The sequence below is a fragment of the Paralichthys olivaceus genome, chromosome 15 (assembly GCF_024713975.1).
Source record: "Paralichthys olivaceus isolate ysfri-2021 chromosome 15, ASM2471397v2, whole genome shotgun sequence".
Classification (NCBI taxonomy): Eukaryota; Metazoa; Chordata; class Actinopteri; order Pleuronectiformes; family Paralichthyidae; genus Paralichthys; species Paralichthys olivaceus.
Window position 1 is genome coordinate 23,189,945 of NC_091107.1, and position 24,969 is coordinate 23,214,913.

At 39.7% G+C, this 24,969-nt stretch overlaps 1 long non-coding RNA gene across 1 annotated transcript; it reads left to right on the forward strand.

Annotated features, from left to right (window-relative positions):
- The first annotated feature begins 1,863 nt into the window (after positions 1–1,863).
- LOC138404893 (uncharacterized) lies at positions 1,864–11,604 on the forward strand. The gene is made up of 4 exons (XR_011238640.1): positions 1,864–1,985; positions 3,282–3,374; positions 3,629–3,683; positions 10,918–11,604. It is a non-coding gene; the product is annotated as an uncharacterized lncRNA (long non-coding RNA).
- The last annotated feature ends 13,365 nt before the right edge of the window (positions 11,605–24,969 follow it).

Consider the following 24,969-nt stretch of genomic DNA (forward strand, 5'->3'; position numbering starts at 1 on the left):
GGCTTCCCAATTTTCACTCTCAGTTACAGATTGATTGATTCCCTTTGACTCTGACACTCTCTCAGCTTATTTCAAAACATTCTAGAGGCTTGGACAAATATTGTCCATGTTTAGTTTCTAAATGGCGGCGCAGTTTACATGGTTTCAGGGCCTCGTTAGGTAGCACAGCACACAAACAGGCTTGAGGTTGTCCTCTGAGCCAGCACTCGTAAATCACAGAAACAGGTACTCACTTGAGTATCTTTTGCGAGTATGCTTTTTTGTTTTGAATGATTCAGTTTGATTTTCTGATTCCCTTCATCATAATCAGCTTGCCTCTTTCACCCTGACAGCCACTGCTCCATCTTGCTTGACCCAGCACATAACAAAGTTTACCACCACTTACGATCCCCGCTAATGATGCGTGTTTATGTGACCATGAGCAAATACAATGTCACCTGTTATCGAGGTAGATAAAATAGGAATAACGTGGAATTTAAATCTAACTTTTTTTCATTACCTGTGATAATTACTTTTTAAAAATTAATCAATAAATATTTCATGGTAATTACTACGGACAGAACTGTGCTGTCGAGTCACCGTCACCCCGCTCATCATCATCTACTCATCGCTCACTGGATCCTCACCGCCATCATCATCCTTGGTCTTCATTCCCATTAGTCATCGGATTCAACCCCTTTATCTTTTCCATCCTTTTGGGAGCCAGGGTGATGGTAGGAACTTGGTGCAGTTAAAAAACTTTAAAAACTCATTAAAAACTCTTAAACTCCCGAAACATGGTTGAGCATGTTGAAAAGGCTGAATTCCATATTTCCTTGGTTATTTCCATAAAAACTAATAACAGTTTTACTCCGAGATCTCAGGTTTTTGGTATTTGTTTTATTTGATTTGTTGTTGGGCCTCAACATTTAAAAATTGTCGTTGAAGTAAACTGGGTTTGAGCATAATTGCCCCATCTAAATTTGGTTGTCAAATTGACTAATTTAATTAGCCATAGCAGTTTTATGTAAAATAAATTTAAAATAAAATATAAAAAATATATATATTTTTTTGTGTTTGGAATTGGTCTTGGAATTGGGTGCAATTCTTGTTCATGCCCAGTAGGGTTGCAAAATCCATGATTCCCGTAACAAAATGAGCATGTACTGTGAGATTATTGCTATAACTGAAAGTGAGTAACTGAAAATAAGACAGTTAAAGAAACAATAATACACTACAGTTAAACTTAAAGGCATCTGGTGGTTGGTGTGAGTTATTAAGGGAAGAATTGTGTAATGTCCTTGTATATTCCTCTGCTTTATTGCATGCTATTCTCCTCATAGAGAACCTAGACACTTAGATATACCCGTTAACTTGACAACACATACGTCAGGTGGGTTACATTTACAAATCTGAAACTTTTTTATTCAGTCATCATTCATTTTTTGATGACCTCTCATGGCCCACCTGCAGTGGCTTCACTTTGGTAATGACTGGTCTAGATTGATCTCAACAAAATATAAAGGCTCAGCTCTGGAGGATTTCTAAAGCTTGAAGCTCAACACTGTATTAAAATAAAGGCTACATACACTGAAAAAAAATATTTTGTGGTTTAGTAATATTTATTAGGTTAACTGTCACAATTTGTATTTTCTAATTTTAAGTATCAGTGAGAACTGGAATTATTCAAGTAAAACTATATATATCATTGATGTAACAAATAAACTGTGTTGAAAGAGTAAGTTTTATTATGTATTTTCACATAATAGTCAAAGGTTTCATATGCACATGAACCTAGAAATACCAGGTAAGTTTTACTAGTGTTGCATGTTTTGAATCTGCGCATGCGTGTTGCATGTTTTGAATCTGCGCATGCGTGTTGCATGTTTTGAATCGACGCATGCGCTTCATTGTGCGCCAAAACACAAGAAAAAGACGACGACGGCGGTCAAGTTTAACGGAAAACAAAGTTTAATGGAGGCAGGAGCGGCTAAATCATCTTGAAGGTAAGTCATTAAGGGTTTTTCTTGCATATAACGGGGTTATCGCGGTAATTTGAATACTGTACAATCATCGCGATTTAGCACATTTAGAATTTATTAGTGGCCCGGCGCGACCTGTTCATGTGCCGGTGTTTGTGTGTGTGTAGTCCGCCCAACACGCGAGAGAGACAGCAGGAGGAGGGCCTGCTAGGTAACCAGCTAACCTCTTTTTTATGTGTGTGTGTGTGTAAGCCGGGACTGACAGAGTACACAACCGCTACATATAGAAGTGGGACAGGGAGGAGAAAAAACGTTTCAAATATCCGTGGTGTCTCGAGGTCGGCTTGGAGAGGCTGCGAGCTTTACGGCAGCCTCTGCCAGACCTCACCAAAGCCCTGATGCTAATTATTATAAATAAGCTAAAGAGGAAGCTATTGTTTTTGTTATTTTGCAGTGTACTCGTAGTTTGCCACAAATCTAAAATCTTACTGAGACAGTCTATGTATCTGCAGAGCAAACAGGACAGGAGAGATGTTCATTCCCACAAAATCTAACTGTTTGTTCTCATTTCCTTCTTACTGTGGCTGCATATTTTTATTCCATATATGAAAATATTTTGTATTTTTGTGTCATATTTCAACTAAAAGACCAACAGAATGCAACTAGGATATAGGCCACTTGTTGAAATGATGCATTTTCCATCTTTTTGATGAGGAAAAAGAGTTTACTGATTAGCCTTAAGTATCTGAAATTGAGATTAATTTGTGGGAACTTGAAAAAATAAAAAATAAAAATGATTTATCCAAAAACATTTACTGGGGTAATTTGCTTCCACATGCCTAACCCTAAGGACCATCACCTTATTTGGAGGCCTAACTCCCTTGTCTTTTTTGCTCATAATTTGATATGAAGCCTCATTGTTCTCTATTCTGATTCCGTTTACACTGTTTAAATTTTGATTCTGCATTACTCTCGATACATATGACACCCTTCTCTCTCAATGACGTGAATCTAGGCCAGCAATGCTCTACTGCATTTTTGAGGAGAGGAACGGAATCACCGCGGCAAAAATGCAAGATTTTCTTCATTTAAGATTAAACATATGTGGAAATCTTTTCGATTCTGTATGAAAGATGTGTATTTTATTTTTAGATCAGAGCGATATTTTAAAATATTTTGACAGCATATTATCAAAAATACATTGGTTTGACAGTGGTACAGTTTATTTTGGTTACATGATTCTGTAGTTTTAATTTAGTATTTCTTGTAGTATTGTGAAGTTTTAATGTATTATATTGTCTTTGTGTTTTTGTCCATAAGCCCAAAGCAACAACTTTCTGCAGTTGACAAAGTGCCCTCTCAAGCAGCAACTACAACAAGCTGTGTCACAAGCAAAGCCATCTGGCTATTCAGGTAAAAAAAAAATTATGTAGTGCTTTGCACTTCATAAGTTGTAAGAAGTTTACCATCATCACAGAATGTATATTTTCAAGTTTTGTGTTGCGCCGCATGAAATGTCATGTATACTAAAGTTGAAAGGACAATCTGATGTTATATCTATTCTAGTGATATGGATATAGCCCAAGAAATGCTGCTTCTCCATTATCCCTGGCATTAAAGTAACTGAGTGTGATGCATTAATGATTTTTCTTTTTTGTATTTTACAGCCTTCACCGGGAAAGTTCTCCTGCTACAGTATTTGATTTGAACGGCTAATGCAAGGTAAATCTAAAACCCTAGGAACCTCTCATTCTGAGTTTTAAGTTGACTTTTATACTGATATGAAAATCTAGTTCAGATGAGGTTTGATTTATTTCTATCTGTATTTTCCAGATTCAAAAAAGATTAAATGGTCCTGTGCAACATGTAGAGTCAAGGCTGACACACGTACAGAACTGTTAAAACACTACAGACTATGACATGGAATGGTTAGTCGTAGCCAGATAGTGCCTTGCCTTTATGAGGATTGTCCTTGTTCATTTAAGACGTTCAATGCCCTTAATATTCATTTATCCAGGTAGCACCCCTAGGCAGTGAACTTAAAAGGGATTCTATCTTTTAGTTGTGTCCTGTGTAGTACCTCTTGTTTTGATTCAGAGAGGCAATACTTTGAACATCTTGGAAGCCATTTGAGAAGATTTGAAGTAGTTGCATGTGTATTCAAAAACTGCACCTTCAGCTCAAACATATATTCAACCTTCGCCTCGCACAGACATAGGAAACATTCTCCACATGGCCTTGAAGACTTTAAAGATGAAGTATTGAAAAAATACTTGGATCCAGTTGTTGCTCAGGATGAGCCATTGTTTGACACTGAGGAGGAGGAACCTCAACCTTTGATTGAGGAAGACAAGGATCTATCTAAGATCATACAGGAGAAGTTTGGCAGACTTTTTGTTAAGTTAGAGAGCACCTTTAATGTGTCAAACAAGTGCATTGACAAAATTGTTAATGAGCTTCAATTCATATCATGCACAGCATCAGTTTCTGTTATAGGAGAGTTGATCGAGTCTACTCTAAGGACCCATAGCTGTGAGTTGGACACAGCTGTAATCTCTGATTTGGTTAAAATTCTCAGCGAGGCACACCCAATAAGCTCAGCTTTGGCAAGCAATGGTCCCTTTTCAACATCCTACAAGAGAAGAGAGTTCATGAAGGAACATTTTTCAGTTGTTGAACCAAAAGAGTATATACTTGATAGAAAAGAGGGCAAAACATTCCAGTATGTGCCAATATTGCAATCTCTATCACAGGTTCTGAACAACAAACATAATCAAGAAAAACTATTGGATACTGATAGATCGGCAACAGCCTTACAGTACCAATCTTTTCATGATGGATCCAACTTTTTTCTCTGAAGAGGACAGACTTAGTCTTATCCTGTACATTGATGACTTTGAGGTGTGCAATCCTTTGGGAACTTCAAGGAAAAAACACAAAGTCACAGCTGTGTATTGGATTTTGGGAACCATTCCAGCATTAACTTCCATTAATTTAGCTGTTTTGTGTAAGGCAGTGGACACCAAGACATTTGGATACCAGAAAGTGTTAGAGCCATTGCTAATGGATCTGAAGACTTTAGAAAGAGATGGCTTATTTGTTCCAGGTCTGGGAAAAGTTGTCAAAGGAAATGTTATGTATGTGGTAGCAGACAACCTAGGAGCTCACTCAGTTGAGGGCTTTGTTGAAAGCTTTTCTGGTTGTTATGCTTGCCGTTTTTGTCTTGCTGAGCGATCTGAGTATCAGTCAAGAGAGGTGAGATCTGTTTTTTTTCAACAGAGAACTGAGAAGCAACATGCAGTACATGTTCAGACTGCTTTGTCCAGTCTGAATAATTCCCCGTGCTATGGTGTGAAAAAACAATGTGCACTGTCTGAAAAGCTTGAGCACTTTCATGTTACATCTGGGTACCCTCCAGATGTTTTACATGGCCTTCTTAAAGCCATCATTCCATTGGAATTGGCATTGTCTTTTGATGTCCTCATCAAGAAGAAGTATTTTTCTCTCATTGAACTAGATGCTGTCATCCAACAGTTCCCTGACAAGTGGAGTGATAAGACAAATCGCCCTCATCTTGTCCCCGGCAACCTTTCAAACCTGGTGCCCGCTACATCTGCACCCTCTGATGATAGGTTTGAAAGTACCTCAAGATGAGCCTGCGTGGCAGATGCTAATGACTTTGAAAAGCATTGTGGAGCTTGTTATGTCACCGAGTCATACAGAGGAAAGCATTTGCTATCTTGACAGTTTGATATCTGAACATCGCAGCAGACTTCTTGAAGCTTTTCCTCAAGAGAAGCTCATCCCTAAGCACCATTTTCTTGAGCACTATCCCCAGCTTATCCGAGAATTTGGTCCTGTAGCTGCTCTGTGGACCATGAGATTCGAAGCAAAACACAGCTTCTTCGAGAGAGTTGTCAGACACACAGGGTGTTTCAGGAATTTGAGCACCAGCTCATGATTGCAAACCATCTCCACGAATCGAATGCAGTCAGATCATCACTCTTGGTTACAAAAACAACAGAGGTGTTTCTGGATGTTCTGAAGGATGACATTAAAGACACATTGAAGTGCAGATTTCCAGGTGTCACAAGAGTACATATTGCCAACTCTGTGAACTGTCCAGGGACAACCTATGCTGCTGGAATGGTGGTCTGCCATGGTTCTACTGCTGGATTGCCAGACTTTGCAGAGGTGCAACAAATTATGATAGTTCATAACAAACCAGTGTTTGTCATCAGACTAAAAATGGCATGGTACAATGAGCACCTTAAAAGTTATGAGTTGGAGAACACAAGCAATGAGCAAGTAATTGCTCATTGCTTGTGTTTTCCTCATCACTGGCTCTGAATCCCGACTTGCTGATGTACTACGGTGAGCGTATTGAGTCATTTCCGGTTGTTGTTATCGCTGTTCTGAATACTGCTCTCTTCACTCTTATAATTCTATTATTCTGAAAACATTTCCGTATCGACTCTCTATCTACACACAATCACGACCTTAATCTCCTGCTCCGTACCTGCCACTCTCACGCTAAACATCGGTGAAGCGTAATTTCTTTGCCGGTTAGCAAACTTAGCTCCTAGCCTTAGCGGTAGCCATGGCTTCCCCCTCTTCCTCTCCCTCTCCTGCCCTCTCTTGCTCGGTGTGTCTGATGATTAGCCACTCCTCTGCTTCCTTTAGTGGTAAAGATATGTGTATTAAATGTAGTTTATTCCGTAAGTTGGAGGCGAGGCTTAGTCAGCTAGAGGCACGGCTCCGCACCATTGAGGCACAACCTTTAGCGGCTGGCATTAGCTTGTCCAGATGGTGCGAGCCCAGTAGCAATAGTGTAGGAGCAGTCCACAGTAACCTTGTAAAAATCAAGACAACCCATGCCACAGAATCTAAACATAGTCAAATTAAATGTGGCTTACTAAACGTCGGATCACTCAGGTCTAAATCTCTACTGATCAATGACCTGATTAGTGATCACAAATTTGATTTATTCTGTATAACAGAATCCTGGCTCCAACAGGACGAATTTGTGATCCTAAATGAAGCTACACCTCCAACCCACAGTAACACACATATTCCCCGAAGTACAGGTGGAGGTGGAGGTGTAGCAGCAATATATAACTCTTACCTTACAATTACCCCTCGAGTTAAAGAACATTTTACATCGTTTGAAAGCCTCACCCTTTGTCTTTCCCACCCAACCCTCAAACAACATAAACCTGTTTATTTAACCATCCTATATCGCCCACCCGCTGCTTATACAGAGTTTCTAAATGAATTTGCAGAATTTCTGTCAGAACTAGTCCTTAGTGCAGATAAAATCATCATCATGGGTGACTTTAACATTCATGTTGATGAAGCAAATGATAGCCTTAGAGGTGCGTTTAACTCTCTGATAGATTCATTTGGTTTCAGTCAGCATGTAGATAAACCAACTCATAACTTAAACCACACCTGAGACCTTATACTGACACATGGCATTGATGTTGAGAATCTAGTAGTGTGTGTTTCCAACCCTTTATTGTCAGATCATTTCCTTCTCTCATTTGAATTTATGACTAGCAACTGTACTCAGGCGAGTCAAAAATTATCCCATAGTCGGTTACTGTCCGATAACAAGATTGATAAATTCAAGGAGATAATTCCCTCTTTTCTGCAGCCATGCATAAATGAAATGTGTGATAATCTTTTCAACCTCGCTCCTGCAGAACTCGATAACTTAGTGGATAATACAACCTCATCACTTCAAACTGTCCTTGATAGTATTGCTCCTCTGAAAAAGAAGTTAATTCATCAGAGGAGGTTCAGACCTATATCAAACCTCCCATTTACTTCTAAACTTTTAGAAAGAGCCGTTGTAAATCAGCTGCTCAATCACCTCCAGAGAAATGACCTGCAGTAGGCCTATCAGTCTGGATTTAGAATGCACCATAGTATAGAGTCAGCACTTTTAAAAGTTTCAAATTATATTCTCCTAGCCTCTGACCAGGGACTTGTCTCCATGCTGGTCATGTTAGATCTCAGTGCTGCATTCTCCTTCAAAGATTAGAGCAAGAGGTTTGGATTGGAGGGAGAGCATTATGCTGGTTTAGGTCTTATTTATCAAATAGATTCCACTTTGTAAGTGTTAATGATGAATACTCATCATACACTAAAGTTAATCATGGAGTCCCACAAGGTTCGGTTCTTGGCCCAATACTCTTTAATTTATACAGGTTACCATTAGCCAATATTATTAGAAAACATAACATTCTCTTTCACCGCTATGCAGATGACACCCAGTTATATTTATCTATGAAGCCAGACGAACTGAACCATTTAATTCAACTTCAAAGCTGTCTTAAAGACATCAAGGCCTGAATGACCCAGAATTTCTTATTGTTAAACACAGACAAAACTGAGGTCATAATCCTGGGTCCTAGGCATCTCAGAGAAACTCTGTCTAACCAGTTGGTTAACCTAGATGATATCCGCCTGGTTCTAAACTCCACTGTGAAGAACCTCGGAGTTATCATTGATGAAGATCTGTCACTTACCCAACACATTAGTCAAACCTCCAGAATAGCTTTCTTTCATCTGCGTAATATAAAGAGAATCAGACACATCTTGTCAAAACAGGATTCTGGAAAACTGATTCATGCCTTTATTACATCTAGGCTAGACTACTGCAACTCCCTATTATCAGGGTGTCCCAGCAGATCCTTAAAAACCCTTCAGCTGTTGAAGAATGCTGCTGCACGAGTACTGACAGGAACCAGAAGACGGGATCACATTACTGCTGTCTTAGCTTCACTTCACTGGCTCCCTGTTCAACAAAGGATAGAGTTCAAAATCCTCCTACTGACTTATACGGCCCTCAACAATCAGGCCCCATCATATACTGTATTACAGTTTTTTTGGATTGCTTACACACTAAAATTAAAAGTAGTACACTATTAGCAAAACCTTACACTCAAGAAGCAAAACATCAGCCCATATTTGCACAACTATAAGCACATTGTCAACCTCACACTTGTTGCAAAACTCTACACACAGTGATTTGCAAAACACTAAACACACTTAACATACATTACACACAAAAATCTATCATGAAGTCACGTCCTTGCAATACCAAAGCACTGACTGTCAAATTACCACACCGGCCAACCAATTGGTTCAACACAGTCATCAGGTGTGCAAACACTTGTTTGCTTAATTGTAGACACAACAATCAGGTGTGTAAGCACTATAAAAAGCAGTAGGTGAGTTCATCGTTCTCCAAGCACAATGGAAAGAGTCAGAGAAAGAGTAAGACGAGGAGGAGGAGGAAGAGGAAGAGGAGGACGAGGAGGAGGATGAGGAGGAGGAAGACAAGAAGGTGCTCAAAGAGGACAGAATCTGACAAATGAGATCCGCGCAACACTGGTTGACCATGTTGTCAACCACGGCCTGATGCTGAGGGAGGCTGGACTGCGAGTACAGCTAAATCTAAGCCGATATACAGTGGCAAGTGTGATGAGAACATTTCGACTGGAAAATAGGTATTGTAAAAATATCATCATATCAAAAACATCTGCACTGTTTCAGTCACTGCTTACAGTACTGTATTCTATGCACTATCAGCACTTCTGATGGGGTCCCCCACCGCCATGCCCATATGGGCGCTTACAACACAGCACTCATACTTACATTCTTGGACCAATTGCACAACATAACAGCAGCAAATCAAATCAATCATATGCAATACATTGTTGTCTGGGACAATGTGTCTTTCCACCGCTCTGCTCTGGTTCAGAACTGGTTTCAGCAACATCCACATTTCACCGTCCTATATCTTCCACCATACTCTCCATTCCTCAACCCTATAGAAGAGTTTTTCTCGGCATGGCGGTGGAAGGTATATGATCTCCGTCTCCAGGCTGAGGTACCCCTCATCCAAGCCATGGAGGAGGCCTGTGACCAGATGGAGGTAGCAGCAATGCAAGGATGGATTTGTCATTCAAGACGTTTCTTTCCAAGGTGTCTTGCTAATGACAACATTGCCTGCGATGTTGATGAAATTCTCTGGCCAGATCCAGCTAGGCGAAGAGACAATGTCTAGTTTTTTTTTGTTTGTTTTTTTTTACTTACAATACGTAAAGTGATGTTTGGTTACAGTATTATGAATCTCTATGTCAACATTTTAGGCGTGTTGAGAAATAAATGAGTTTCTTCAGTCTGCAACATTGGTCTTGTGTAGTGTTTGGTGAATTTACATTATATTTGTACTTTGTTGATAGTAGCCTACTCTAATCATGGGGAAGTAGAAGTGCTAAAAGTGTTTTAGGTTTATCACAGCAGAGTGTAACTCGTGCAAACAGAGTATAGTAATGTGAAAAGTGTGTGTTTCATATAGTAACAAAGTGTGGTTTTTAAAAAGAAGTGTATAGTCTTTACAAGAGTGTTTAATTTTGCAAAGGATCTGTAGTGTTTTGCTAATTGGGTGTGTGGTTGTGCTAATTGTGTGTAGTGTTTTGAAAACACGGGCCCTGTTTTGAAAATCGTGCTTAAGCAATCGAGAAAAACTGTAAAGAGCTCTTAACCCCTTACTGCCCCCACAGACCACTTCGCTCCCTAAACTCAGGACTCCTTGTAGTGCCTAGAGTTACTAAGAGTAGAATGGGTGGTAGAACTTTCAGTTACCAAGCTCCTCTCCTTTGGAACCAGCTCCCACTCTCAGTGAGGGAGGCAGACACAGTCTCTACATTTAAGGCTAGAGTTAAAACCTTCCTTTTTGATAAAGCGTTTAGCTCAACCCTGAACCATAGTCATCCATAGCTATGCTGCTATAGGCCTACACTGCTGGGGGATCACCCATCAGGCACCAGCACCTTCTATCTTCCTCTCTCTTTTTCACGTTCTGCCTGGTTTATTTTGTTATGTCTTATTACATATCTCTAACTCCTTGGGTCTTCTCCTCCCCTCCTTGGTATGGACCAAGTATGGACAGTATGGACTGTGCGGCTCTCCGGAGCCCATCCTGGCACGGGTCCTGGTGAGGGATGGACCTAGTGAGGTCGCCGGTCTTTCGCGGAGGGTCACGCAACCACCAGCACTCCCACCTGAGGACCTCCCACCTCTGGAGCCATGGGCCATGGGTCCTATTACTGTGCACGTGAACCATGAGGGAGGCAGGAGTGCCCGGGGGGACCAACGCGCCCTTGGAAGATCATGCAAACGTCCATGTGGAGATTCCCGGGCTGGATTCAACCCCATGACCTGACAATTGACTCAACCCCCCCCCTTTCATTTCCTTTTTTTCCCTGTATTACTTGTTATTTCTCCATCAGCCCAACCGGTCCTGGCGGAGGCCGTCCACACCAAGCCTAGTTCTGCTGGAGGTTTCTTCCACCTGGGAGTTTTTCCTCCCCGCTGTTGCTCATGCTTGCTCGGTGTGGAACAAGTTGGATTTTGTGTTTCTTACTGTAAGATCTTGGTCTTTTGTGCAGCACCCTGAGACAACTGTTTGTTGTGATACCATGCTATATAAATAAATTTGAGTGAGATTTGAGTAATTGAGCAAAAGGATCTCTCAGATTTTTTATGAATATCTGTAAAGATTAACAATTATTGTGTTTCTGATGCAGCTTTCTCTGCCAGGATGGTTACCCCAGCAAAGCTCTGCATCATTTTTGGAGACGACGATATTCGCAAACTCATTCTACCTGCAGGCATACCAAGCAGTCTCACAGACCTTATTTGCAGTTTGAAAATGGGTTGGAATAAGCAAAGCTTATATGTTTCCAGACCCTAACAACACAAATGCATACACAGAAGAGACAAATAACAACAACAACATCATCATATGGGATGCACTCTCTAGTTCCCTGCTACACCCTCTCTTTTTTTATGATTCAAAGACTCAATTTCTAAACTTTCTAAGCTTAGTTTAATTATTTCAAATGTTTAGGATCCATAGGTATTGAAATATTTATATTTTGGACACTAGTCTATTACTTGAATAAAAAATTACAGTTTTTCACAATTGTTAAAACACATTTTTTGAATCCTCCTGTCCTTTTCTCAGAATTCTAAACACGAAACTCTTTTCTGTAAACTACAATCACAAAACCTCTGATTCCTTTTGCAAAACCATACCATTGCCTCAGAATAGTTTTACATGTACTCAAAACTGAACAATGTTGTCAGATCTTGCACGAATCGGTCAAAATAGAAAAACTGCTGAGCTGTCATTAAACACTACACCAAAAAATTGAAAACACAGTGGTCAAGGCATGTTGCTCATGGAGAAATGTTTATTGGTCACAATAAAGTACTTTACACAGTTGATCATTGAGCTTCATTGAGCGTCATCCTGTCTTTGGGCTGGGTCAGGCCACAGCACTTCATCCACATCACACGTTATATTTGCCCTTGCCAGGCAACGGGGGAAAAAACCCTAGTGTGCCGTACCCAGTCCTGACACATCTCCTCACCAATGTCATCACAGGCTAGTTCCAGGGACTCAAGAAGATTACAGTAAGCCTAGTGTAGGGCTGTCGCTCGTACACCTTCCATCTCCAAGTGGACAAAAACTCCTCTATTGCATTGAGGAAGGGAGAGTACGGTGGCAAGTATAGGTTACTGTAATGATATTCTGATTCATATTGAACCATTCCCTGACTTGGACAGCGTGGTGAAAACTAACATTGTCCCAAATTATATGTAACATAAATAGGCCGCTCCATCATCTCATGTTCCTGCTGTTCATTTGCAGACAACACATCTCTAAGACCACCAAGAAAGGTGAGAAGGTGCTGGGTGTTACAGTATATGGCCTGAGTGGCATGATGGTGAAGTACACCCCGGTTGCTTATAGCAGCACACAGTGTTATTTTTACTGTACCACCATCAGAAATTGCCACTCTTCATCTTCCTCTCCCTCCTCTTCCTCTGCCTCCTTCTTGTCCTCCGCCTCTACCTCCTCTTACACACACTTGTCCTCTGTGTCTCTGATCCATTGTTGTCATTAGCTTGCAGGACCAACCTGCTTGAACTCTAAACTGGCTTATATAGATTGTCATGTTGTCATGACATGATGAGAAACAAGTGTGATCAATTTTGAATCGTTGTGTTCAATGGATGACACATGTGTTTCATTTGTGTTCATATTTTGCCACTGGTTTTTACCATTATGCATCACAAGTGCATCACAGTGACAACTGTGTTTTATTGCATGAGAATGTGTTTAGAGCTTTGCAAAAGGAAAGACTGAGATCTGCAGATAGTGTTTTACTAGGTGAAGATAGTTTATGGTTTTGTCAAAATGATGCTCAATTCAGTGAATGAGTTTAGACAACTGAGCAATTGATTCACGCAACAGGAATTACTGTTTTAGCAATTCAGAAAAACTGTAAGCTGTAATATGCACCTGAACATGGATTCACATATATTTTACAGGATATCAACAGACAGGCAGCTCAAGAAGAGGTACTCCACAACTGTGGAAGTGTTGCAAAGGCCTGTCTCCTGCTGATGGGCATCATTTATGCCATGAACTTGAGTTACCCGCTCACCAAGTACACTTTTGAAGTGTTTCAAAAGCTTCTTCTAGAGCTTGATGTCCTTAAGCTGTCCCCAAAAATCCTGTCTCTGCGAAACAAGCTTATACCTTGAGTGCACGTGTTTGACCCAAGAGTTGTCCTTTCAAAGAGTGCACTAAAAGAAAAAAAACGGCACAGTTGTTTATTTGACTATTTGTCTATTTTCTTCTTTTTCTCTTGTTTTAATGATGTAATTTTTATCTCAACTTGTTGCACTGTATTAACCCTTATGCTGTCTTCGGGTCAAGGAAGGAGGAAAGGAAGGGAAGTTAGATCAGCATTTTCAAGTTAAACCATAGGTTCTCAACTGGTGGGTCGTTGGGCCATTTTTAATAGGTCACGGATGTGAGTGTGGGCATGAAAAGACCGAGGGGCGAAATGTTGCACTTTTTAAGGTCAAGATGCTCTGTATTTTGTAGGATATTACTCATGCCTCAGGGCAAAACACTGTTCTTTAAGCATGTCTTTAAAGATGCACTGAAGGTTCCTGAAGCATGTCAAATGTTTTCTTTCGAGAGTTTAAGGTTAAAAAGGATCCAAAAGATAGGCTACATATGCTTTATGCAAACAGTTCCTGAACTTGTTCTTGTGCCTTTAACAAGCTACCTCAGACCATAGACTGTATATAAAGATGTATGTAGTGTCCGTGACGTCACCCGTTGGTTTCTGAAGAGTGAAAATGATGCTCGTAGTAGGCGTTTCACCCAGCGCCATCTTGCCGGGGCCTGACTCCTCCTAGTTCCTGGCTAACCTATAAATGGGCAAAGAGGAGGAGCACAAGTGGAGCTAAGGTGGGCTAAGTGAAGACTGATAACTGAGCCACTCCCACGGAGCTCAACGTTACCTAGTTAGCTCAGGCTAAGGAGCTAAGCTACATGCTACCCGCTACTGCTAACCAGCTAGTGCTGCGTTGTTGTTGCTCCGGGATGGTCGCGGTTGTAACAACGAACCGAACAGAGGTAAGTTACCTTGAAACTATACAACAACAAAACCTATTGATTTATATTTTATCATAATCGTACCACATATACTTACATGCCTCAAGTGGTTTTTAATGTTATTGTGGTGATTTACCATTTATTTAACACGTCTAACGAACAGTTTGAAGCCATTTAATTACCTCATGCGAAGTTTTCGCATCTTTAGTAAAGAGTTGTGTGTTTAGTTGTCACTTAATTTGAATTATAAATTGATATTATAATAATTGAAATCCTCAATTATAATAGCTACATGTGTAAGTTGCATGTGATAGTAACTATATGCTTAACACATGTTCTGATCGATACAGACTCGTATAAGCACCATCACTATTACAACCTCGTTTTTTAGCCTGCCATGGATTTACAGTGAATTATGACAGTTCAGATGTGATTATAATCTCCACACACCACTGTTGTAAACAGTGCTCATATTTATTACATATTTATTTGTTTTAACACTGAGAGAAGTTGACAGACTTGATGTGGACTGTTATCAACAGGACTGTGAGAGATTATCACCTTGAATATTACAGATGAGGTAGAAAGATATTTTATATATTTGTACAATGTTTATTTCTTTAAGTACATCAGTAAAGAGCATCTGTGATAAATATTTACAGATAGTCTTTAATCTGAGGCGTTGCTTCGTACAGATGTGACAGAGTGATTTCAGTATAAAACATCCTTTACAGTGATTTTTTTCATTTCATTTCATGAAGCACTGCAGCACCTGATGTCCTCAGAATCCACTGTGGCAGCAGCAACATGGTGGAGATCGGCAGCTTCAGGCTGGTCAACATTAGGACGACCTGCACTAGCTTCATCTGCACAACACTTCATGTGTGACTCAACTAAAGATGACCTGCAGCTGCTTACAGTTGTAAGCTTACAGTCATTGCTAAGTGTCATGGATAGAGTCAATTTCTATATTAATTATGGTTGGTAAAAAAAATTACCACTGTTATAACAGCAATGTTCATCTTTTACTTTCTGGTTTGATACACCTTTGATAAAAAAAAAGAAACAGAACATGGTCAGCATAGCTGTGTCCTTCAGATTCGTCCATCCCTAATAAAATGAAAGGAAACAACAGTATGGTATTATTGCATACGTGTCACTTATAAACAAAGCTTGTGTCCTTATATTTTGTGGGTATTCAACTATGTATTTGAATATGCTTTTGGATTAAACAGTGCACCACCAAGACAATGAATGTACAGTATGGAGTTCTTCCACATTAAATATCAATGTCTTGTGAAACAATTGATGCACCCAACCTCTTTTCCTCAGGTACACATCATGTTGGCCTCAATGTTTTAACTCAGGTGTCCCATGCAACAAATATGACATATTAAAATCACTACGGTAAAACATTCACTTTGGCCTATCTCAGTTAAAAGCCCACTCACCAGTTCAAGGTACAGACCATGAGTGGGAACATATAACACGGGACAAACATACAAGAAACTAAAAAATGTGGGCACAATACATATGTACAGGACATAAAGAGAGAAAAAGAACATAAAATACAATGACACAACATTGGAGAACACATATACAAAGAAGAAAAGAGGGGGGGAGCTGACAAAATTAAATAACACAGAATGCCACAAAATCTATAGATCCAAAACGGAATATCTAGAATTAACCCAAAACTTGAACTAGAAAACTAAATTATTTTAATATAACACACTTCAATAACATAAATATGTGTAAAACATTATCCACAGAGCTGTGGATATGAACTGTGCAAGCAGCAAACATCTGAAACGTCAGAAAAATATATTTTAAGTGCTTTACATTATTTTATTTTTTTTGGTGAATTTTTTTTTATACAGTACATTAAACTTATAAAAACAATTCTTGAAACTATGTACATTAGCATGAACAGGGAGGTTGCATATGTATTATATATAATACAGTAAATACATCAATATCACCTTTGGTCCCGTTTATGCAGACTGCGGTGGATGTTAGTGACATATCTTCATTTGTGTACCTTTGTGTCATCAGGTGTTCCGGGCTTTTAATTGCAATAGCGTTACACACCTAACCTGAGGGTACACTGAGGCTAAAGGTAAATCTGACTGGCTATTGGCTTGTATGGCAGTACTATGAAAGCCATGTGGCCCGCTCAGTAGATCAGACATCATTACCAATGTGCCTCTTCAAAATAAACACCTACTGTCACAGGCAAATAAGTAAAAGGATGTCCCAGTTTAGGACAAGATAAGGAATATCCCTTGTATGTTCTATCATTTCAATATACATACATATAACATTTATATACAATCTATGGTTCAACCACACATTAAGATGCAAACCACCAGCCTCAGAAATAACCAACCAACTTAATCTCCATAAAAATTGATTAATTTTGTCAGTTTTTTGTGAACCACCTTGCCTTCTTTTATTTTCTCTGTCTCTCGTCTTGCTATGTGATTCAATCTAATTTTGCAATACCACGCAGAAGCCATCTTCACAAGAACATGCACATGATTAGCTTCAACACACATGTCAAACATGTGGCTGTGCAGCTGTGGGAAGAGATTCTTTTCTGAACAATCAGAAAGAACCCGTAAGAAGCCACTGAAAGCATCTTTCTGTAGCTTGACAAACTGCGGTTATGCTTGGTGAAGGTTTCTGTAAACCACCTCTGTCCTTTAAAGTCACAAATTGATGCACTGAATCCTCTGAGGTGAGCGCTTCTGAGCAAGGCATACAGGTGATCCTCTGCTTCATTTTTTTAACAATAAAGCCTTTGATATAAGCGATGGCTGCCTCCTTGTACTCAGACAGAGTGTCCACATCTGGGAGGTGAGAAAACACATCATTCTCAGGCATAAGCACTTCCACAGGCTCCACATCCACCCTGCGTGCAATATTAACGGTTGCAGGTGTTGAGTCAAGGATGGTGGTAATGTCACGATGGAGACAGTTACCTGTGCCTCTTTGCACCTGGTGCCTCACAAGGAGGCGCTTAAATGCCCCTCGGAACTGTCTTACATTGGGGTTGTTGTTGTTACCTCCACGTGCTCTGATAGCAGAAAAGAAAAGCTCCAAGTGGTCCTGACTGAGCTTGTAGGTAAGAATGTATCGGCATGGGGCAGCTGGCTGCTCTACCAGATCTTCGTAGATGCCCATACTTCTGCAACAAGCAATGAACCCAAAGATGGGTGTCTTTTTTTGGGTGGAATACAAGGGAACACGTCTGTTGCATTTGTCTTTAACTTTGAGCCCTTGGAGAAGTGACTCAGTTTCATCAAGAATGGTTTTGGCACGATGTTTTGTTGCTGGTTTGATGGGTGCTTTCTGTCCTTTTCTAAGTGGGTTACGGCTGTTAAGGACATCAAAGGCTGCATCAATTGTGCACAGAAACTGAGCGGTGGCGGAACATCCACTGAACTGTGAATATTTTAGCTCCTGCTTACAATAGTCAAGGGCATCAGCCACACTGCGACTGAAGAGCTGGGGTGCAAGATGGACCTTCATTTTCTGATTGTGCCACTGAATATGTGCCATTTTTAGTTTGTTACCAAGCCTTCCTTCTCCTGAAGTTTGTGGAGCTCCTCAATGTACTGCCACTTTATCTGCTGGCCATCTTCTCTAACCAGAACCTCAACTGTCGACAAAACATTTCGAAGAAGTTTGAGCATGTGACATGGATCCAAGAGCACAAAGACTTTTTCTCCGCTCCTGTCATGCTGTTGATAAGAAAGACAACCATAAGAACTAATGCTTGTGTTGCCACAACATTTTCCATCTCACCAGCATAGATGTCTATATAGCCATGAATTTGGTCTCCCCCCAAACTCTGTTTGCTTATGAATGTACATTTCATCCATCATTAATGCACAAACTGTGTCTTTTCCTTCTTTCTTCTGCTCAGCAACATGATCTTTTAAAGCTATGAATGAAGCAGCAGTAAATCCGGGATCTGCAGAGATGCTACAGTACCAATTTCGTATGGTCTGAGGATGAGCCAGAGCCAAGTGAAACTTCTCTCGGACATATTCATAAGCCTTTGGAGAGTAGAAATGCAGCGTAGTTGCAAATTGCTTTATTGTTTCTGAAAAGACTGACCTTTTCCTCTTATGTATTCTCTGAAAGATGTCTCTGGGAACATCATCAAGGCCATCAAGAAGAGAGGCACATTCAGTTGAAATGAGGTGTTTATTTTGAGGAACCTCGATAACAGTTTTCAAGGAAGAAACTTTTGCCTTCAGTCTCCTTGTCTTCTGGAATGTCATCCTCAGCTTCTTGCGAGCTGCACACAGCTTATTCTCTACAGCAGAAGCTTTCCTTTTAATGGCACTTGGAGACCCGAAAATGGTGTAGCTGTGATAACTCTTAAAACAGCCAGACAGCTGTGATGAAACTGTATAAGAGTGATCTAATGCTGAGTCAGTACATCTTCCAGTCAGATGTTCTGCCTGAATGCCGGTACCCACAACATCGTCACATACATGTACTGTAAGAGCACTGTCATTGTCATCTTGTGTAACAAAAGCCTGTTCAGATGTGTCTGCCATCATAACAACATTGCCCTGGTGGGCAGTAAGATGTTTGCCACTACTGCCATTGTCTACATCTGCAACCTCCTTTGTGCTATTTCCAACAAAAAAAGGAATGTCACTTACCTCCTCATTCATACCTACCAATTCACATACCTCTTCCTCTGGGTTGTCCTCTTTGCCCTTGGAGTGTAGGAAAATAGTAGGCACAGCGGTGTCCTTCAGGCATGCCCTTCCCTAAAAAAATGACAAGAAATTATTCTGTTATTGCACAGTAACTGAGTGTCATTGATACAAAAGGCTTGTGTGTTCAAGTTCTGTAGATAAAAAAACTCTGTACACAGTTCATGCTAAAATTGTAGTTGCTATGTAAATATTAATAATTACTTCCAAAGATTACTTGGGCTTGCACGGTGTTTGGCTGTCTTACTTGGAGAAACAAAATGTCACAGAGAGTGTGATATGTGGGTGAAAAAAAAGATTATCAGGTACAGGATCTTTGCATTAAATGCTATGACATGTGAAAATTAGCAAAGAAAAACGTTATCTTGTTGCTTTATTGGTAAAGTCTTCATATAGTAATTTGCATCAGGGGGACATTCAACTTCACTAGTGTGTCAGTAAACCCACCTTAACAGTGATGGCTCAGAGCAAGTTGTGCCTTAATCAAGTGTTTAGTAGTGTGCAATGTAATGTAATGCAATAAATCATTAACCCATATCATTTTCAACAATTAATCAATTTAATCAAGTTGCTTGTTGTCTCAGAAGTTATTAAAACATTTTTGTGTACCCTTGTGTCAATGCTCAGATGATCTCTCTGAAAATGTTCACTGCAGAGACGAGAATTCTTCTGTGGAGTCCAGTTCTGTCTCTTCATATTGAGCATCCACAGATCGAGCCTCTCAGGATCACCTAGTGGAAAACTAGACAGACAAAAAATATGTAAAATAATTTATCTGTCAGGTTACCTTCCTCCGACTTATTTATATGCAATCAATAAAATAATAGTTAATAACTTTGGTCTTTGTAGATATCACAGTTCACATAATCTATCTGTTGCATTGCCTCTTTTTGTATTATTTTGGGTTTATTTCTTGCACTTATATTTGAAGTTATTTCATATTCAAATGGATACTATTTCATGCCATATTCACGTTTGTAACACACAAGTGACATATGTTTAGTAAGTGTTAGTGAGTGTGAAAGTGGACAATTCAATGCAACAGAAAAACATAGTATTCAATGAAACCACACATAATGGCACATCAAGTGAAATAAATATTACATATATTATATACATTAAAATATATATAATAATATATATATAGGTGATATGACATTAATAATTATATATGACACACCTGCATTGCCCACAACTGTAACATTCACATTGTGTAATTTATAATCCCCAATTCTGCATTGAAACACTTCTAAACTATGTTTTAATGTGTACCGGTTTAATGTGACAAGCAGTGACACTCGTTATTTAGCATCAGAACCGCATTGGGCTGTATGGCTCAACGGCTCACATAAGCTAATTAGCTTGATCCCCACATAATTTAAAAGCCATGCATATTTAGAAACCATACTTGCTAATAAGTGCTAAGGTTCTTATATATAAGTGAAATAAAAATATATTTTCACTTACCGAAAGAACTTGAAAACAGAGTTCTTACACGGTCTGTTAGTACAATTAACTGCACAGCAAGCCATATTGTTAACCAAGTTGTTCAAATTAGCATGCAAAAATTTTCAAAAAAGGCACTTAACCCATGAAGAAGTCGAATGTAGTGACGCGAACATATACTGTATATAAAGAGGACGCCGATTTGGATTTGAACCGGAACCGATGAGTGATCCCCTTAGCTTGCTGATGGCTTCCGGTCTGCTAGCAACAGTGCCCAGGTGTCACTCAAGAGACCACGCCCTTAATTATTCGTAATTTCAAACCGCGATATAGTTAGAAAAAATTCACCCCCCCCCAGAGTTGTCATGAAGGAAGAACTTAGTGATTTAGACTAAAAACGTTTTTTGAACCAGGCTGTAAACAGGTTTAATTCTGCTCTAAAGTCGGCCTTTTTTACATAGGAGTCAATGGGGTTGACTCCCTCTTGGAGCCAGCCTCAAGTGGCCACTAAGTGAACTGCAGCTTTTTGCACTTCCGCATTGGCCTCATCGCTCAGCCTGGGATGTTGCAGCTTGCCTCAGACCCATTTAGCCACCCTAAGATGTAATTTGCTGATGGAAGGACTGAAGTTTTGTCAACATTTATGCTCTTTTGGGAGTTTGCAGAGATGTTTGTTTGTCACAAAACTGCAGTGAATGGCAACTTGGCAGCTTACAAATTCCTAGATGTTTTGAAAAAAACATCACAAAATTGTGTTTTGTCTTTGATGTATTTATGGACGTTTGAAACTAAGCTACTGCTCACTGCAGTTGAGTGGAAAAAACGTCTCTCAAACTCACAGAAGAACACGGATGTTTACTTCACCAATCCTACCAACAAAGGGGTGAGTAAGTAATAACAAAAATGTCATCTTAGGGTAAACTATACCTTGTCGTTGTTTCACTTACAGTTTTTCTGAATTGCTAAAACACTAATTCCTGTTGTGTGAATCAATTGCTCAGTTGTCTAAACTCATTCACTGAATTGAGCATCATTTTGACAAAACCATAAACTATCTTCACCTAGTAAAACACTATTTGCAGATCTCAGTCCTTCCTTTTGCAAAAATCTAAACACATTCTCATGCAATATAACACAATTGTCACTGTGATGCACTTGTGGGTAAAAACCAGAGGCAAAATATGAACACATATGAAACACATGAATCATACATTGAACACAACGATTCAAAATTGATTACACTTGTTTCGCTTCATATCATGACAACATGACAACCAATATAAGCCAGTTCAGAGTTCAAGCAGGTTGGTCCTGCAAGCTCATGACAACAATGGATCAGAGACACAGAAGACGAGTGTGTGTAAGAGGAGGTAGAGGCGGAGGACAAGAAGGAGGCAGAGGAAGAGGAGGGAGAGGAAGACGAAGAGTGGCAATTTCTAATGGTGGTACAGTAATATAACACTGTGTAATGCTATAAGCAACCGGGGTGTTCTTCACCATCATGCCACTCAGGCCATATACTGTAACACCCAGCACCTTCTCACCTTTCTTGGTGCTCTTAGTGATGTGTTGTCTGCAATGAAAAGCAGGAACATGAGATGATTGAGCGGCCACTTATGTTATACTGTAATTTGGGACAATGTTAGTTTTCACCACGCTGTCCAAGTCAGAGAATGGTTCAATATGAATCAGAATATCATTACAGTAACCTATATTTGCCACCGTACTCTCCCTTCCTCAATGCAATACAGGAGTTTTTGTCCACTTGGAGATGGAAGGTCTATGAGCGACAGCCCTACACCAGGCTTACAGTAATCTTCTTGAGTCCATGGAACTAGCCTGTGATGACATTGGTGAGGAGATGTGTCAGGGCTGGGTACGGAACACTAAAGGTTTTTTCCCCCGTTGCCTGGCAAAGGCAAATATAACGTGTTATGTGGATGAAGTGCTGTGGCCTGACCCAGCCCAAAGACAGGATGAAGCTAAATGATCAACTGTGTAAAGTACTTTATTGTGACCAATAAACATTTCTCCATGAGCAACATGCCTCGACCACTGTGTTTTCAATTTTTTGGTGTAGTGTTTAATGACATCTCAGCAGTTTTTCTATTTTGACCGATTCGTGCAAGATCTGACAACATTGTTCATTTTTGAGCACATGTAAAACTATTCTGAGGCGATGGTAAGGTTTTGCAAAAGGAATCAGAGGTTTTGTGAATGTAGTTTACAGAAAAGAGTTTTGTGTTTAGAATTCTGAGAAAAGGACAGGAGGATTCAAAAAATGTGTTTTAACAATTGTGAAAAACTATAAGAAAAATAAAGGTGTTGTTAAATTAAACAGTTGCCTCATTTTTTTTAAAGTAATTGTTTCAATAAACAAAAACATTAAGAACAAATTTAGGCAATTTATACTACAAATAAATTATGTAAAATGTCATTGATTTTAAGTGAGATTTTTCAGTTTGAAGCAGTCAGAGTCTAAGTAAAACTTACAAAGAAGGAGAGAATAAAACTCAATGACCATATTAATAATCATCAGTAAATTACCTGAGGTTTGCTAGTAAAATAAACTTTGCAAGTAAAGTTTACTTGATGATCGCCCTTGTAGAATTTACTTGTGCAAAAACTTCTCTAGGTTTTCCCAAGTAAATAACACAAATTTTTTTTCAGTGTAGATGGCTAGAGAGCAGTAAGTATTTAGGAGTCTAAAAAAGGAAAATACTGGATAAAATAGACCATCCAAATTATTCAATCATGACAAGTCTTCATAACAAGTGGATGTCAATCCATTTTTTAATAAACTTGTGTGCTTAGCAGAGGTTGCGCTAGACTTTTTCGTTGTCTGTCATTTTGACTGACAGGGTCATAAAAATCCTGTCATAGTTTACCGGTCACTTTAATTTTTTAAATGATAATAATGACATACTCAATAGCATTTAATTTTAATTCATTTTTAATTAACATCCAGTCCAAACAAGCTGAACAAATAATCCACACCCTGGATACACACATCAAGCAGAAGAATATGTAACTTTTTCTCCGCAGTAACAAAAACAACTGACTGTGTGGCCCCATTAGCTACATATGAACAATGAATCATGAAATATGAACAGTTCACCTGTGGCCTAAACACATAGTCTCACACCTTCCTCCTGGTCCGCTGCTCCAAGTGAAGTGATCAGATGTCGGCAAGACTCTCTGAACGAGGGATTTCCTGATCCTGCAAGCACCCGCTTCAGTGGTAGGAAATCCCGCAGCATGCGCTCTTTCTGCACCAGTGGATCAGCTGCACCGGTCTGTGACCCATAGTGGAAACAGACGCGCTCCAAAGCCTCCTGTCCATAGCTCTTTAACGCGCTGTCAGCACCACCCGGATAGCGAGATGCATTGAGTACGGTGTCCAGGTCAGAAATGATGCTCAGATTCTCCGATGGGAATCTTTTTTTGATTGATTTGGTCACCTCCGCAACGTACTCTGTGCGTAAAGATGACGCCAAAGAACCTGCAATCTGTCAAAATGACGGATGGCCCTCAGATTTTTCCGTCACAGTTTTAAAAAAACGGTCAATGACGGAAAATATTCGGTTAACGCGACCCCTGGTGCTTAGTCTACAGTTATAGGAATGCATTTTAGTTGTTTATTTGCATTAAAGAAAAAGGTTTATATTGTTGTGGGCAGGTACAAAAAGACGCAAGTCTCTTCTCAGAAGGCAAGGGAGTAGTAAGGACCTTAGAATCTAAAGATGGAGGAACATAGAAAAACAACGTTATTAGTGTGACGACCCTCCCACTGCCTGTGTGCCTTACTCAGTGCTGGTTTCAGATACTGGGAGTTAGCTAGTGTGTGGAGCTGGGACAATCACCTGCTCCTACCTGCCTTTCTGTTTGGTGCATCCAGGAAGGCATAAAAGACTGCTCTTCTGGGAGTGTCTCTCTCTCTCTCTCAGCAGGGCCTGCTGCACCAGCCTCATCCTGCTTCCTTTGTTTGGTTTGCTGCACCAACCAACACACATCACACTATATTGTCACTCATCCACACACTTCTGACACAACTGATGTCTCTCATACTTACACATCCCACCAGTTAATTAATATGCTGTATGAGTTAGCTAAATAAATTGATATAATTGTGTGATGGCTTATCCATTATCAACTATGACACTGTATTAAAATAAAGGGCTACCCAGAAGGCAAGGCAGTAGTAATGACTTTAGAATCTAAAAATGAAGGAACAGAAAAAAAACACTAGGATGTAATTGGTAATAGAACAGTCAGTAGCTAGGCCCTATATTTTCATTTTTATCAATTGCAAAAAAAATATAATAAA